Here is a 14,925-nt window from a genome sequence, read left to right as displayed (position 1 = left end):
GCCCAACCGTGATTCACCCGGCAGGCCCACCAGGGGGCGATGCTCTGCCCATCCGGGGTGTTGCTCTGTTGCGACCAGAGCCACTCTAGTGCCTGAGGCAGAGGCCATGGAGCCATCCCCAGCGCCCGGGCCATCTTTTGCTCCAATGGAGCCTCGGCTGCGGGAGGGGAAGAGAGAGACAGAGAGGAAGGAGAGGGGGAGGGGTGGAGAAGCAGATGGGCGCCTCTCCTGTGTGCCCTGGCTGGGAATCGAACCCGGGACTTCCGCACTTCAGGCCAACGCTCTACCACTGAGCCAACCGGCCAGGGCTAACCAGCTGTGTTTATAAATGACGAGGCTTACATGCAAAAATGAAACTGGACTACAGTTTGTCCCCCTGTATTAAAATTAACTCAAAATGGATCAAAGATCTAAACATAAGACCTGAAACAATAAAGTACATAGAAGAAGACATAGGTACTAAACTCATGGACCTGGGTTTTGAAGAGCATTTTATGAATTTGACTCCAATGGCAAGAGAAGTGAAGGCAAAAATTAATGAATGGGACTACATCAGACTAAGAAGTTTTTGCTCAGCAAGAGAAACTGATAACAAAATAAACAGAAAGCCAATTAAATGGGAAATGATATTTTCAAACAACAGCTCAGATAAGGGCCTAATATCCAAAATATACAAAGAACTCATAAAACTCAACAACAAACAAACAATCCAATAAAAAAATGGGAAGAGGACATGAACAGACACTTCTCCCAGGAGGAAGTACAAATGGCCAACAGATATATGAAAAGATGCTCATCTTCTTTAGTTATTAGAGAAATGCAAATCAAAACTTCAATGAGATACCACCTCACACCTGTTAGATTAGGTATTATCAACAAGACAGGTTAAATAGCGAGTGTTGGAGAGGCTGTGGAGAAAAAGGAACCCTCATACACTGTTGGTGGGAATGTAAAGTAGTACAACCATTATGGAAGAAAGTATGGTGGTTCCTCAAAAAACTGAAAATAGAACTACCTTATGACCCAGCAATCCCTCTACTGGGTATATACCCCCAAAACTCAGAAACATTGATACGTGAAGACACATGCAGCCCCATGTTCATTGCAGCATTGTTCACAGTGGCCAGGACATGGAAACAACCAAAAAGCCCGTCAATAGATGACTGGATAAAGAAGATGTGGCACATATACACTATGGAATACTACTCAGCCATAAGAAATGATGACATCGGATCATTTACAGCAAAATGGTGGGATCTTGATAACATTATATGAAGTGAAATAAGTAAATCAGAAAAAAACAGGAACTGCATTATTCCATACGTAGGTGGGACATAAAAGTGAAACTAAGAGACATTGATAAGAGTGTGGTGGTTACAGGGCGAGGGGGGAAAGGGAGAGGGAAAGGGGGAGGGGGAGGGGCACAAAGAAAACTAGATAAAAGGTGACAGAGGACAATCTGACTTTGGGTGATGGATATGCAACATAATTGAAAGACAAGATAACCTGGACTTGTTGATCTTTGAATATATGTATCCTGATTTATTGATGTCGCCCCATTAAAAAAATAAAATTATAAAAAAAATAAATAAATGACGAGGCTTGACAGGAAACAAGGTTGAACTTCCTGGTTGATAAAGCCTTTTTTTTTTTTTATTAGTGTGAACTTTCCCCTTCGGGACTTCGTGGAGGATAGAGGACCACATGGAGACAGCTGGACGCTGCAGGGGCACAGACACCCCCCCAGATGCTGGGAGTGGCAGGGCCTCCGGGAAGGACTCCTCAGCTTCTGGGGGGAGGCAACATCACTAGCACTAGCCATTGGACTTCCAGCCTCTAGAACTGAGTCTACAGATTTCTGTTGACCACCCAGTTTGTGCCAATTGTTGTAAGAATTCTAGAAAATTAATACGCACATCAAACCAGCATTTTTAAATAAGATAACTATGCTATGCACAAGCTTGGCTTATGTTAGGAATAAAAAGATGGTTTAGCAGGAATAAGTGTATTAGTAGAATTTATCACATGCATTGTCCTGAGAAGGATGCTTATGAAATCACCTTGTCTACTACACACAAGACAGTCAGTGTTTGTCCACCTGAAGAGTCTCCAAGAATCATCTGAAAAAAAGCGATGAGAGTGAATTCAAGAACGGGAGAACGGCCAATAAAGGAAAGCACCCAGGTCACCGCGTCTGCAAACGCCAGACATTAGAAACGGTCAGAAAGCGTAAGGAACAGCGTGACGTCATGATAACAACCAAACACGAACCCCTGGGGGTCGGCTCTCGCCACACACAGCCTCACCTGACGCAATCTGCCATGTTTTACGGAAAGATACACAAACTAAGGTAAACACCAGGAGGGCTTATTAACTCGATTTTCCAAAGATGCGGTTTCTCTCCTGATTAAGCCAAGAATGGACAACCAGTCAAAATCCCCAGACGGATCCAACAGTGGTCCCAGAGGCGTGAGGGACATCGGCAGTGCCGGAATTTTGGTGGCGTCCAGGGGAAGTGGCTCTAGTGGACGGGAGGTGTTTTCTGGAGTGAAGTTAGAGAGGGTGTCACCCGGGCAGGCAGAGGACGGAGAACCCCGAGACGGCAGACGATGATGTCACCGCGACAGGTGGCTCTCGCTCTGGAGATGGAAAGGCAGGGAGGCTGCTGGTGGGGCCCTGACTTCATTTGTGGAGGAAAAGGTAAATTGGATTCTCAAACTGTGCACAGCCGCTCCACAGTCAGTGGCGGGCGTCTCGGCTGGGGGCACATTGCTCTGTGCCTCCAGTGTTCTCAGCGCTGACATGGGAGCGACAAGGCCCTTACTTTCCTGTGGGGTTAGCCCAAAGGTGACGTGAAGTGACACGCAACTTGCTAAGGACAGAGCGTTGGAGAACGGTTAGCTGTGGCACCATGTGCACAAGTAAAGGTTGTCGTGGCAACAGTGAACTACCTGGAGACCAGATGACGTGCTCCGAGGGGCCGAGGGGAGGCCCCAGCCCCAGCCGTCAGATCCATGGACTGAGGCCTCGTCCGCTGCCTTACTCAGATATTCATTACCCAGAACAAATAACTCAAGGAAGCAGACAGCAGAAGCTTTCGGGGGCGGGGGGTAGAGGGAAGGACAAGGGACATGCTGACTTCTAATCTCTGTCCTGGGAGCCTGAACATGTCTGTGTTGCTGAGTCTTATCCTGCTGTTGTGCTGTTTCCAGGGCCGGTCATAGAGGCCCCTCTCTGTCTCTAATTTTCATCCTAACTCTGCATATTTTGATAGCACGTTCCTACAAAAGGGGATGCCATGAGCAGACACCAGAGGGCCATGTCATTGCATGCAACGGGTGATGCCTGGGGACTTGCGGTATGAGCGATGATGTCTTTTATTTTCCTGTGTGGAGGCCATCCCTCTTGTCTCCTTATACCCACGCACGGCCATGCAGCAGTTGGCCATAACCCAAGCCCCAGGGGGACAGCTGGACTTCCTGGGCTGGAACCAGCCTCTGGTCCCACCAGCTCGGGTGGTCTGTGTGAAGAATCAGAACACAGGGACTAGAAGAAAATTTGACACCAAACCCTCATCAATGTCGTATCTTTAATGGGAAAGTTGAAACTTGGGAAGGTCAGACCCACTCCCTGCCATGATCATCTCTAGAGAGCGGGGTCTAGGGTCATGTATTTTGTTGATTTAATCATTTTCTGATTTTTTTTTTTTTCCCCTCCAGAGGGGGAGAGGAGGAAGGGGACAATATCTTTGAATTACTTGTGCTGTGAAACATTGTTAATATAAGTAACAAACAACAACGAGATAAGCGGTCTGACATGGGAGGTGGGGGCTGAGCAGTAGGTAGGAGAGACAGTTAATTTGTTGCCAGTGAGGGGGGCTCCCTGCAGGAAGGAATGTCTTGTTTCCATTTGGGCAGGTCTCTCCCTCCCCCCCCCCTCTCTGCAGAAAACATATCTACATTTGGGAACACCCCATCGGCTACTTTGTAAGTTTTCCACATTGGTCTAATGCCGCCCAACCCCTCTGACTTTCTGCGTGCACCTTGCTGGCTCTGGGGACGGTCCTGTCTTTGAGGCTGAGGCCATGAGTCAGCCTCTGGGAGGGGGCCGTAGGGACGTTCTCCCGGTGGGGTTCGCCCCTGTGACGCTGACTGCCTCAGTCCGACGGCCCAGGCCATTCTAAGAAGGGATGCACCGCAGTATATAAATACACTTCTCCTTTCACTGTCCAGAAACTTGGTTTTGCAACACGGGGACTTTTCCAAAAACTTTTCATGAATAATTCATTCTCGAACACAAAGTTTTGGGACTTCTCCGATGACATGGAACATGTCCCCCTTTTATTAGTTCTGGTAGCTGATCCGGTGTCATTGCATTTCGCTGTCCCGAGGGGGCGTTTCAGGAAACCTGCCTGCAATTATCTCTCCAGTGAAGTTGAATATGAGCCGCCAACAGAGAGGGCCAGTGGCGACGTTGTATTAAGAGATCATTTGCTCCGTACGTTTGCAGGGGGAAAGTTATCTGTGAAGTCTCAATTTTGTCTCCGTCTGCAATTCAGATGAGCCCCTTTTTATTGAATCATAGCCTGTTTTGCTGCCATGCACCTCAGCGGCTGCTTAGAAGAAGAAGACAATGCCTTTTATTTTTTTTTCTCCTCTTTTGAATGAAGTTTCCTCTCCCCTCCCAATTCCAGATGTAAGCTAAAGAATTCTGCATAATTTATGTCTATTGGAACATTGTCTTCCTTCAAAATTCAAAACGAGTCTGTTTTGAAGACAGTCAACACCGGGGAAGGATCACTCGCTTCCACAAGTTAATTACAAACACGCCGCGACCTCCGAAGTGCCGGCAAAGCAAATAAACGCCTCATGTTGGCAGAGGAACGGCGTCTTCGTGGTAAAATACCCCGTGCCAGCAAAGCCGTCAGAGCAAAGCATTTGTCTCCATTGATACGAAGGATCCGGATTGCGCCTTAGAAGCATTGAAGTTCCTTGATGTGTCGGGGGCAGGTGAGGCTATGAGAAGGAGGGAAGTAACCCCTCCCCCCAACATCCGCCGGGGCTGGCCTGTTCCAGCACACCCACAGGAGACAAGGACCCTCGGTGACAAGACCCTTCACAGCCCCACCCAAATACAGACAAATCGTGGACAGTATCCAGGCCCCAGTGACCAACTTCCCTGTGGGCAGCCGTCTACAGAGAGGTCTCCGCATAAACCCTGGGGCTCTGTCATCTCTGTGTCCGGCTTCTAGTGCATGTGCCTCCAAATCTTTGTTGAATACGTGACGGAGTCAACACATACACATCACAGGCCCTGTTCCGTGAAGCACAGGCCAGTGATCTTAGAGGGAATGGATTTTAAAATGCCATTTGCAAAAAAAACAACAAAAAAACCCACACCAAAAAACGAAACAACAACAAAACCCATGCAGCTTGGTTCCATCAGCATGCACTTAACCCTTGACGGGGGACTTCCTGCCCTCTAGGAGCTGGAGAGACAGATGGGCACGAGACAAGAGAGGCTCTGCAGCCAGATGCCCGCACGATTCTTGGAGGCAGGTGTGAGCAGCGCCCTGGGAGAGGCCCCGGCGTCTGGTCCGGCGTAAGAGCCCGGGGTGGCTGTAGCGGCTGTGGACTGGGGTGGGCTTCCTGCTAACGCACTGCTGGCTGTTTCTCCTGGGGACACGGCTCCCAGGTCGGCGGCTGCCGGGCCGTGGCATTGCCCTTCTGAGATGGTCAGCCAGCATGTCCTCTGAGGAGTGTCTACTGGGGTTTGAACCTGGTGCCGGCAGCTCAGAGCCCTGGTCTGACCCGAGTCTGGGCATCCCTGAGTCTCTGAGCTCCTGCTCTTGCTGGAGTGTTTCTGGCGTCTCAGCTTCACCTGGGGGAAATGACCACAGAGCTGCATCAGAGCCCACCCTCAGAGGGGTCAGCCGAGCCCTGCCCGCTGAGCAAGCACAAGCACCCACGGGTCCCAGGATCTCTGCCCAGCTGCTGCGGCCATCAGTCAGACGTCACCGGAACGTGCGCCCTCCTCTCCTGGGCCCGGCGTCCTCGGACCCGTTCCCGCTAGCACGCTGGGGGCCCGCTTCCTTCCTGATGCCAGTGAGTGGATCTGGGGATCCTCTCCGTGAATCTGCCTTCGCTTGGTTGGGTTTGATGTTAGCTTCCTGGTCACGAGGAGACTCCGCTCCTGAGCCCAGCTGTGGAGGGAGTGAGGGGTTCACCTGAGGACGAGGGCCTCCTGTGCAGGAGAACAGCCTCTGCTGGGCTGGTCCACGTTTCCATGGCGAGGGGAGCGGCTGCTGCTTCAGGCAAAGGAGGCCCCACGGGCTGGCGGTTTGTGAGGGGCACACAAACCTGGCCCCATCGCGATCCCCTCAACGCCTCTATTCTAACGCCGCGCCCTCTTCCGTCCCATCCACGTCCTGCCTTTCACTTACGCGCTCTGCAGGGGTCATGGACATAACAGCCGACATAGGTTATGACCCGATGACCCAGGCACCACACCTGGCCCCTGACTTCCAGCCGGGAGACACGAGAGACTCTAGCAAGGTCACCAACCACTGCTCCTCCTCCCTGGATTGTATTGGTGGTCGAACGGTTTTCGCTCTGAACTTGTTGTATTTTTAAGTTTCTCATGGTGATTAGCAGCCACCCACCTGTGCACCAGACTTCTTCCCTGCAAACGCTTCTGGTAAGAATTCTACTGAGGCGGGATTCTCGGCTGCAGATGATGGCGTGCAGTCCAGCCAGTTCCAGCACTTGTTGATTACTTATCAGTTGTTCTGAGAGTATTGATTGCTCACAGAACTTATGGGCGGGCAGAGCACCAGGCAGAATGATTCACAGTCAGGCGTGGCAGCCGGGACCTGTGAGTTTTGGTGCAGGAAGGCGGGTGTGGGTGTCACAGGATGAGCCATTCTGCAGTTGGGGCCACCCTTCCAGTCCCTTCTTCCTTGGGTTGTGTCTGTCAGCACAAGCTCCTGCTGGTTTCTGCAAAAACAGGCAGACACCTCGGGCCTCCCGCGAGGCTGGCTGCACACCGTGGGCGTTTCTGGGGAGGTAGATGCCCCATGGTCCTCCCCGCGGGCTGGGTTCTGGGGAAGTAGATGCCACGTGGTCCTCCCCGCGGGCTGGGTTCTGGGGAGGTAGATGCTAAGTGGTCCTCCCCGTGGGCTGAGTTCTGGGGGGATGGATGCCATGTGGTCCTCCCCATGGGCTGGGTTCTGGGGGGATGGATGCCGTGTGGTCCTCCCCATGGGCTGGGTTCTGGGGGGATGGATGCCGTGTAGTCCTCCCCACAGGCTGGGTTCTGGGGCGATGGATGCTGCGTGGTCCTCCCCGTGGGCTGGGTTCTGGGAGGATGGATGCTGCGTGGTCCTCCCCATGGGCTGGGTTCTGGGAGGATGGATGCTGTGTGGTCCTCCCTGCGGGCTGGATTCTGGGGGGATGGATGCCGTGTGGTCCTCCCCATGGGCTGGGTTCTGGGGGGATGGATGCCGTGTAGTCCTCCCCACAGGCTGGGTTCTGGGGCGATGGATGCTGCGTGGTCCTCCCCACGGGCTGGGTTCTGGGGGGATGGATGCCGTGTGTTCCTCCCCACGGGCTGGGTTCTGGGGGGATGGATGCCGTGTGTTCCTCCCCACGGGCTGGGTTCTGGGGGGATGGATGCCGTGTGTTCCTCCCCACGGGCTGGGTTCTGGGGGGATGGATGCCGTGTGTTCCTCCCCACGGGCTGGGTTCTGGGGGGATGGATGCCGTGTGGTCCTCCCCACGGGCTGGGTTCCGGGGAGGTAGATGCCGCATAGTCCTCCCCGCAGGCTGGATTCTGGGGGAATGGACGCTGTGTGGTCCTCCCCGTGGGCTGGGTTCTGGGGAGGTAGATGCTGTGTGGTCCTCCCCACGGGCTGAGTTCTGGGGAGGTAGATGCCGTGTGGTCCTCCCCGCAGGCTGGATTCTGGGGGAATGGACGCTGTGTGGTCCTCCCCGTGGGCTGGGTTCTGGGGAGGTAGATGCTGTGTGGTCCTCCCCACGGGCTGAGTTCTGGGGAGGTAGATGCCGTGTGGTCCTCCCCACGGGCTGAGTTCTGGGGAGGTAGATGCTGTGTGGTCCTCCCCGCAGGCTGGATTCTGGGGGAATGGACGCTGTGTGGTCCTCCCCGTGGGCTGAGTTCTGGGGGGATGGATGCCGTGTGGTCCTCCCCGTGGGCTGGGTTCTGGGGAGGTAGATGCCGTGTGGTCCTCCCCACGGGCTGGGTTCTGGGGGGATGGATGCCGTGTGGTCCTCCCCATGGGCTGATGGAGAAGCTGCGTCCCAGAGCTTTGTTCATGATCAGTAAGAGTTCTGCAAATGTGAGCTCTGTCCACATGACTCAATTCCATACCTCCTTTTCCTCTGGACCTTTGAATTATAAGATAAAAGATTTATGAGACGCTGGAGAAATTGGATGTATAAATAAGCCCAGTAATGCTGCTGCAGTCACTCTGCTTAAGTGAGTGACACCCCCTCATGAAAAATTCTATGTCTCTTTGTTCGAGCACAGAAGTGTGTGTGCCGGCCCCAGGCATAAGCAGATAAGCCCTGTTTCCTGGCCCGTGTTCTAGAACGATGACGCAGTGGAGTTGCGATCATTCGACGACGCTGCTTTATCTGGTCTAACACTAAAAGACCAATTTAATGAACGATGACTTTTAAAGTTTAAGTTACTTACACAGGACCCAAGAGATGAACTCTCCAGGGTGTTTAAACCTTTGGCTGTCTCTGAATCGAAAGTCTGGAGACACAGAATAGAGATGTGGGAGATTTGAATTAAAAAAGAATCTGAGCCGTCGTCGGCGTCCTTGCGTACAGTGTCACTCGTGTTGCTGACTCTCCTCTGAGCAGCGTGAGGGACTTGGGGTCCTGAGGTGGGTCTTCTCTGAGCAGGGAAGGCGGCTCTCAGGCTGCTGCTGCGGACCTGGGGGTCCTAACGGCGCTGCAACAGAGAGACGCTGGCAGAGAGCCCCGTGACCCAGGTAGAGCGGAAGCTTCTTTCCCTCCCAGCCACACGTGTGCGTCTCTCAGGCACCTGTCCGCCGTGAATGAGGGAGGTGGTGTCTCAGAAACTGGAGGGGCTCTGAGCATCCCCTTGCTTGGGCGTGGGCGGGGGCCGGGTTGGTGTGAGAAGACACACAGGGACCACTATTTCTGGGAGGGGCAGGAGAAGAGTGTGACCCGAGGTGGCCAGAACCCACAGGAACGACTTGCTGTGGATGCCCAGGGGGACGTGGTCATCCAGGCTGGGAACAGGTTAAGGCCTTGGGAGGCAGAGAGGTTCTGGGTGTGTGAGGGGGTGTCTGGGCTCCTCTGGTGGGTGGGGAGATGAGTTTCCTTCTCACGTATTGAGGTGGAAATCCCTGTGGCCTTTGGGGGATGGTTTCCGAAGATGGTGGGGTGTCCACGATCAAGGCCAGAACTTGGATGTTCATTATGACATATATTTAGAGTAATAGAGGTTCCTGGTGACTTTGGTTGACTTTGATTTTTTTTTTTTTTACCCCCACAGAAAAAAGAGAGATTTTTATCCTGAAGACTGTCAGGCTCTAGGTCATGATTGACGCTGGCGTTTAAAAAAAAAAAAAAAAAAGCATTGTGTTTTATGGGAACTGTCAGCTCCGGGCTCGGGAGGAGACAGTTTATGCTTTGTGGCACCTTCATGTCATTTCTGTCGGCTCCAGGATTATTAGTTCCAAGTGCATGACTCACACTTTGCATTTTGAGTGTGAGGCTCTGCAAGTTTTTAAGTTTCCGGCTTTTGTTTCTCCTGGGAATTCCTTGCCAGGCAGACACGAGGCCAGGAGGCAGCGTTCCTTATGCGTGGCCAGCTCCTCTCAGGTGATTAATGGGAGGAAGCCGGCAAACTTGATCACTGTCCAGTTGATCCCCAGTGAGCTCTGCACTCTTGGGGGCGGGGGTGTCCATGGCCACAGCAGGGGACGCAACCCCGGGCTGCTTGCTGTGTCCCCTGACCGCCCGTCTGTCTGTCCCTTTCTTATCTACCTGTGACTACAGGTGAATAAGTAAATGGGCTGTTGTCCATCAGCAAACCAAACTTCCAGGCCCTGGTGCAATACATATTGGCCTCAACCCCCCGGGCCCATGGGCCAGGCCGGGCTGCCGTGTGACTCAGGTCCCGAGTTAGCGTGCCTCGATGCTCCCCCAGGAGAACGGCTGTGTCCCCTGTCTCCCGGGCACCTTGCAGACTGACTCTCAACAGAAAGGGTGACGAGGGAAGGCTTACCTTCTCAGTCCTGTCCCATGTGTGTACAGCGTGGCCAACAGGGACAACCCCCACAGGGTCTGCGTAAGCCCCCGGGACACTCCAGTGTCGTGATGACCTTCCGCTCAGGCTGTGCCTCCTCCCTTCCACCCTTCTTGTCCTGAGCAGCTTATTGCCAAGGCGCTCCCCAGCAGAGGACGGGCCGACCAGGCTGAGTGGCAGCTGGGAGCTCTGCCCCTCCCCATCCTCGGAGACTTGCAGAGTGGACGTTTCTGGGGCATGTGCGCCCAGGCAGCTCTGGATGACACGTCTCCTCTCCCTTCCCTCCCGCCCGCCACGCGGCTCCCACTTGCAGGATTCTTCGGTTTCCAGCATCCTTTCACGGGCTGCGTTCAGCGGTCCCGACTCTATTCCTGTTTGCCGCAGGGACTGACAAGATCAATTTTTTCTTTTTTTTTAAGCAGTGAAGCTTCTAAAATCATTCTTGTGAGGGTTTTTAAGGCACACATCTCGGAAGTCAAGTGTCATCCCCTGAGGTTCCGGAACGGTTCCCACTGTGTGCTCCGTAGCACCCACGGCCACCCTGGTACGCACACTCTTCTGCACATCAAGGCAGAGTTCAAGCACCGTTAATGCTGAGAAATTTTGAGTAAGTTCTGCCTCCCTTCTGCTACACATACTTGTATGTCTGTGAGACGTACAAGGCATTTCTCTGAGCGAAACCATCCGATTCGAGATCGCCCGGTCACCAACAGTCGTGTTTCTGTGTGAACAATAGGCACCGTAGTGGTCAACAGCAACAGGAAACTGGCCCAGCTGGTCCTTGAAGAATGTCGTTGCTGTGTTCAACATCGGTGAGTGGTCACGTGGACGAGATGAGTACAGTGGAAACTTGACACACGTGTTTAATTCGTTTCATGGCTGAGCTTGTGACTCAATTTGCTTATGTGTCAAATCGAATTTCCCCATTTAGATGAACGGGAATGCAATTAACTCGTTCCGGCCCCCAAAAACCACATGAATTTTTTGTTTTATATGCTTTTAAATAAGAAAGTGTACTTTATAAATAACAAAGACATACACACACACAATAAGAGAGAATGTAAAGAAATAAACTGGTTTATTATGAAGTGTAGTTACTTCAAGGTCAGGCGAAGGTGCTGGTGGAGGGGGAGGAGCTTTTCATTTCATGCGCTATCGCTTAGCATAATCTACTCTCTGCACACTTCATGCTACATTTAATTGCAAAATGTAAGATGTATGATATGTAACTTTATCACTAAACTTAATTGCTATTTTCTTACTTTGCTGAATCATCATCACTTTCTTCCCTGACTTGGCTTTTTTGCCACACTTTCCTCACTTTCACTCAGAGGCCGTTTCCACACAAACCTTTCCATGGAAGTTTGTTTCTTCCTCCCTTTCAGAACAGGCCACCTAGTGGAGGGTGGCGGAAGCTCCTGATTCAAATATCGGCTCATGACTTGAAGCAAAAAATCCCTCCAGGGGACTGCTCGTCTCTCAAATGGCTCGTGATTTAAAGCGCTTGGATGCCAAGGTCCCAGTGCAGGGGTTCAGGTCTAGTTTGTGTGGCCCAGCCCACAGCCAAAGTGGGGTCCTGCTGCCTGTCCCCTGGCCCTAGTTCCCGGAGCTGACTGACGATGATGCTGTGTGAGGACTTCCTTCAGCATGCCCGGTCCTGGTGACCCTGTGTCCAGTTGATTCTCTGTCCTCCGGTCCCTTGATTTGTCTCCAGTGCTTCCTGTTCCCTTCACTGACCTTTTCTGGGAGTCTGACCTCCTCACAGACGGTGCCCGTGTGGACGGCCACCTCTCTCCTCTCCTGCAGAGGGAGGGCTTGGCGTCCCTCGTGTGCGTGTGAACTGAAGGCTGTGGTAGGGCTGGGTGGTTGGGAATAATTGCTAAGGACCATCGCCGAGCAGTCAGGGCGAGCAAAACTGCTTCATCGTTGTAACAATGGGAGAAAAACCACATCCGTGGGTTTCACTTAGGATACTCGGCCATGTTCGCACCTGGATGCCTGTGAGGCAACATGTGTGTATTTCTATCTCTGGGCCAACATGGCTCGTTTGATTTAATGAGCTTATCATGTGGCTGTGTATCATTTTAAAACTTAGTTGAGGGTACGTTGGAATATTAATCACCGAAAGCTCGTTTCTAAGGAGATCCATTTAGTGGTTTATGGCTGCCCGGGGTGTTTGTCCCCCAAGGGGATAAAATCATGCACTCAAACTCAGTTTGGTTTCATGGGGTGGGGGTGGGGGACGAATTGCAGTTCAGCTCCGGACACCTGGTGGACGCTGACACCCTCATTGAATAAATGAACAGACGTGCTTGCTGGCCTTTTCCATCTCGTTGTGACCATGACTCAGCAGTTTTTAACATAAGCTCTTCGCCCGAGCACTCAATTCATGACAGCCACCGGGGAGCACTCCCCGTTCCCAGAAGTGGAGGCTGTTATTATCTCAGTTTTCTGCTTCTGTGGAACGACCTTCTGACACCTGGCCCCTCCCTTCCCACGCGGCGCCCAGGGAAGCAAAGTCCTTCTCACCTGGCTCTTCAGAGTCCATGCTGGGCATTAGGAAAGACATTACCTTGACCAGATTTCTGCCCTCTCCTGAGTCAGGCCGGAGACAGAATGACCGTGACCCAGGTAGGGGCGCCGGTCATGCAGCGAATGGGGCGTCTTCGCTCCCTGGTCCCGGGGAATGGATTTCCCACATCCTGACCCACTTTGCTGGAAACCAAGATTGCTCTCCCTGGTCTCTTGGAGGGGCTGCAGGAGGAGGCGGCGTGCTGAGCTGGAGACCCTGCTCGAGCACCTCAGAGTCACAAAGCCCGAAGCATCACATGGGGCAGCTCTGGAGTGCAGACCTGCACCCGGTCCTTGACAAAACACTGACCGGAAGCCACCTGCGTGGTTCTGAGTAACGGTCCCAGCCCCCAGGGAAAGTGCTGTGGGCTCCGGCAGCAGCCAGACGGTTTCTGATGGTGACTTGGGGTGGGGGGATGATTGTGCAGAAGCTGCATGTGACTTTGACGCCCTGAAATCTTAGTTGCCCCTCCGTGTCCACAGGGGTTGTTGAGCATCATACAGAGCAGCTGATGGGGCCAACATGGGGCAGCCCCGGGGCAGGTCTGCATGGAGATGGGGGAGGGGTTGGGGGCTCACATGGGGGAGCATCTTATGTCACTGGTGTTTCCTAGCAACCTGGCAGCCGGCCAGGTGCTACGGCAGCTCCGTGTAGATGGCAGAACCAGCCCCCCCTCCGAGAGGCTGTGGGACCAGCCACAAGGCAGATCACTAATGAGCAGTAGAAGCCGGGCCCTGACTGGATGGCCCCCCTGAGCCCCGTGCCGTCCACTCATCGAGGCAGGAGTGGGGACTTCCTGGGTATCCCCTGCCCTCTCTCTCTTGCTTGTGGACCACACTGCCCCATGGGCATTCCTGCTGACACCCCCAGGACCCCTTGGCTGAACCTCTGCCAGGAAGCGAGGCTTGTTCTAAAGGTAGAAAAGCAAAGGGCTGCCCAGCTGCCCGGCGAGGCCAGGGATGGGCCAGCTCACTGAGGTTGGTTGGTGTGTGTGTGGCGGGTTGCATTTCTTCTTCTTCTTCTTCTTCTTCTTTTTTTTTTTTTTTTTTTGTATTTTTCCATACTTAGAAGCAGGAGGCAGAGAGACAGACTCCCACATGCACCCGACCGGGATCCACCAGGGGGTGATGCTCTGCCCATCTGGGGTGTTGCTCTGTTGTTACAGGAGCCATTCTAGCACCTGAAGCAGAGGCCATGGCGCCATCTCAGCGCCTGGGCCATCTTTGCTCCAATGGAGCCTCGGCTGCGGGAGGGGAAGAGAGAGACAGAGAGGAAGGAGAGGGGGAGGGGTGGAGAAGCAGATGGGCGCCTCTCCTGTGTGCCATGGTAGGGAATTGAACCCGGGACTCCTGCACGTCAGGCCGACGCTCTACCACTGAGCCAATCGGCCAGGGCCACATTTTGCATTTCTGACCCAGGTTATAGGTGGTGCAAGAGCCCGCTGGGGAGCAGGGAAGAAGACGCCACCGGTGCCGGCTTTAGATGGAAACAAAGTCTGGCAGAATCTGGCTGATTTCATCCGGCAAACGAATGTGTACGTCCGTGAGTGCGCCCAGCCGCTGCCTCCCCCAACGTTAACAAGTGTTTTATCAGATTATTTAAAAGACAACTTGTTGGTCATGAACTTCTTCATAAATCATTGGAATCGTGTGTGGTTACCGAGCTGACATTCAACCTTAAACCGTGCTGTGATGTATTTTTGCAATAAAAATATCAAGTTCATTTAAACAATCACTTTTTACAACGCTGTCTGTCTCCCGGGGGGTTTCCGGTGATCAGATGATCAAAAGGCTATGGCTGTCCCCCTGGTCACCACAGGTTTCCCACAGGAGGCGGATGGACTGTTGAGTCCATAGACTCACTGGCCAGCCTCAAACGTGTGCCTACCCTGGGCGGGACGGTGCACCTCTGAGACAGAGGGCTGCAGTGTCAGCTGGAGTGACAGACACAGAGGCTCTGTTTCGAGGGAGGTGAACTTAACGTTATTCTCTGAGAGGGGGTGTCTGGGGTGCTTCTGATGTCTTGGTGATATAGCAATGCAGGTTCTCTTG

General features: G+C 53.0%; 1 non-coding gene across 1 annotated transcript; it reads right to left on the bottom strand.

Annotated features, from left to right (window-relative positions):
* Positions 1 to 233: 233 nt before the first annotated feature.
* TRNAF-GAA (transfer RNA phenylalanine (anticodon GAA)) lies at positions 234 to 309 on the bottom strand. Its single transcript has one exon. It is a non-coding gene; the product is annotated as a tRNA-Phe (tRNA).
* Positions 310 to 14,925: the final 14,616 nt, after the last annotated feature.

The sequence above is a fragment of the Saccopteryx bilineata genome, chromosome 7 (assembly GCF_036850765.1).
Source record: "Saccopteryx bilineata isolate mSacBil1 chromosome 7, mSacBil1_pri_phased_curated, whole genome shotgun sequence".
NCBI classification, from domain to species: domain Eukaryota; kingdom Metazoa; phylum Chordata; class Mammalia; order Chiroptera; family Emballonuridae; genus Saccopteryx; species Saccopteryx bilineata.
This window is presented reverse-complemented; position numbering and strand designations above follow the sequence as displayed.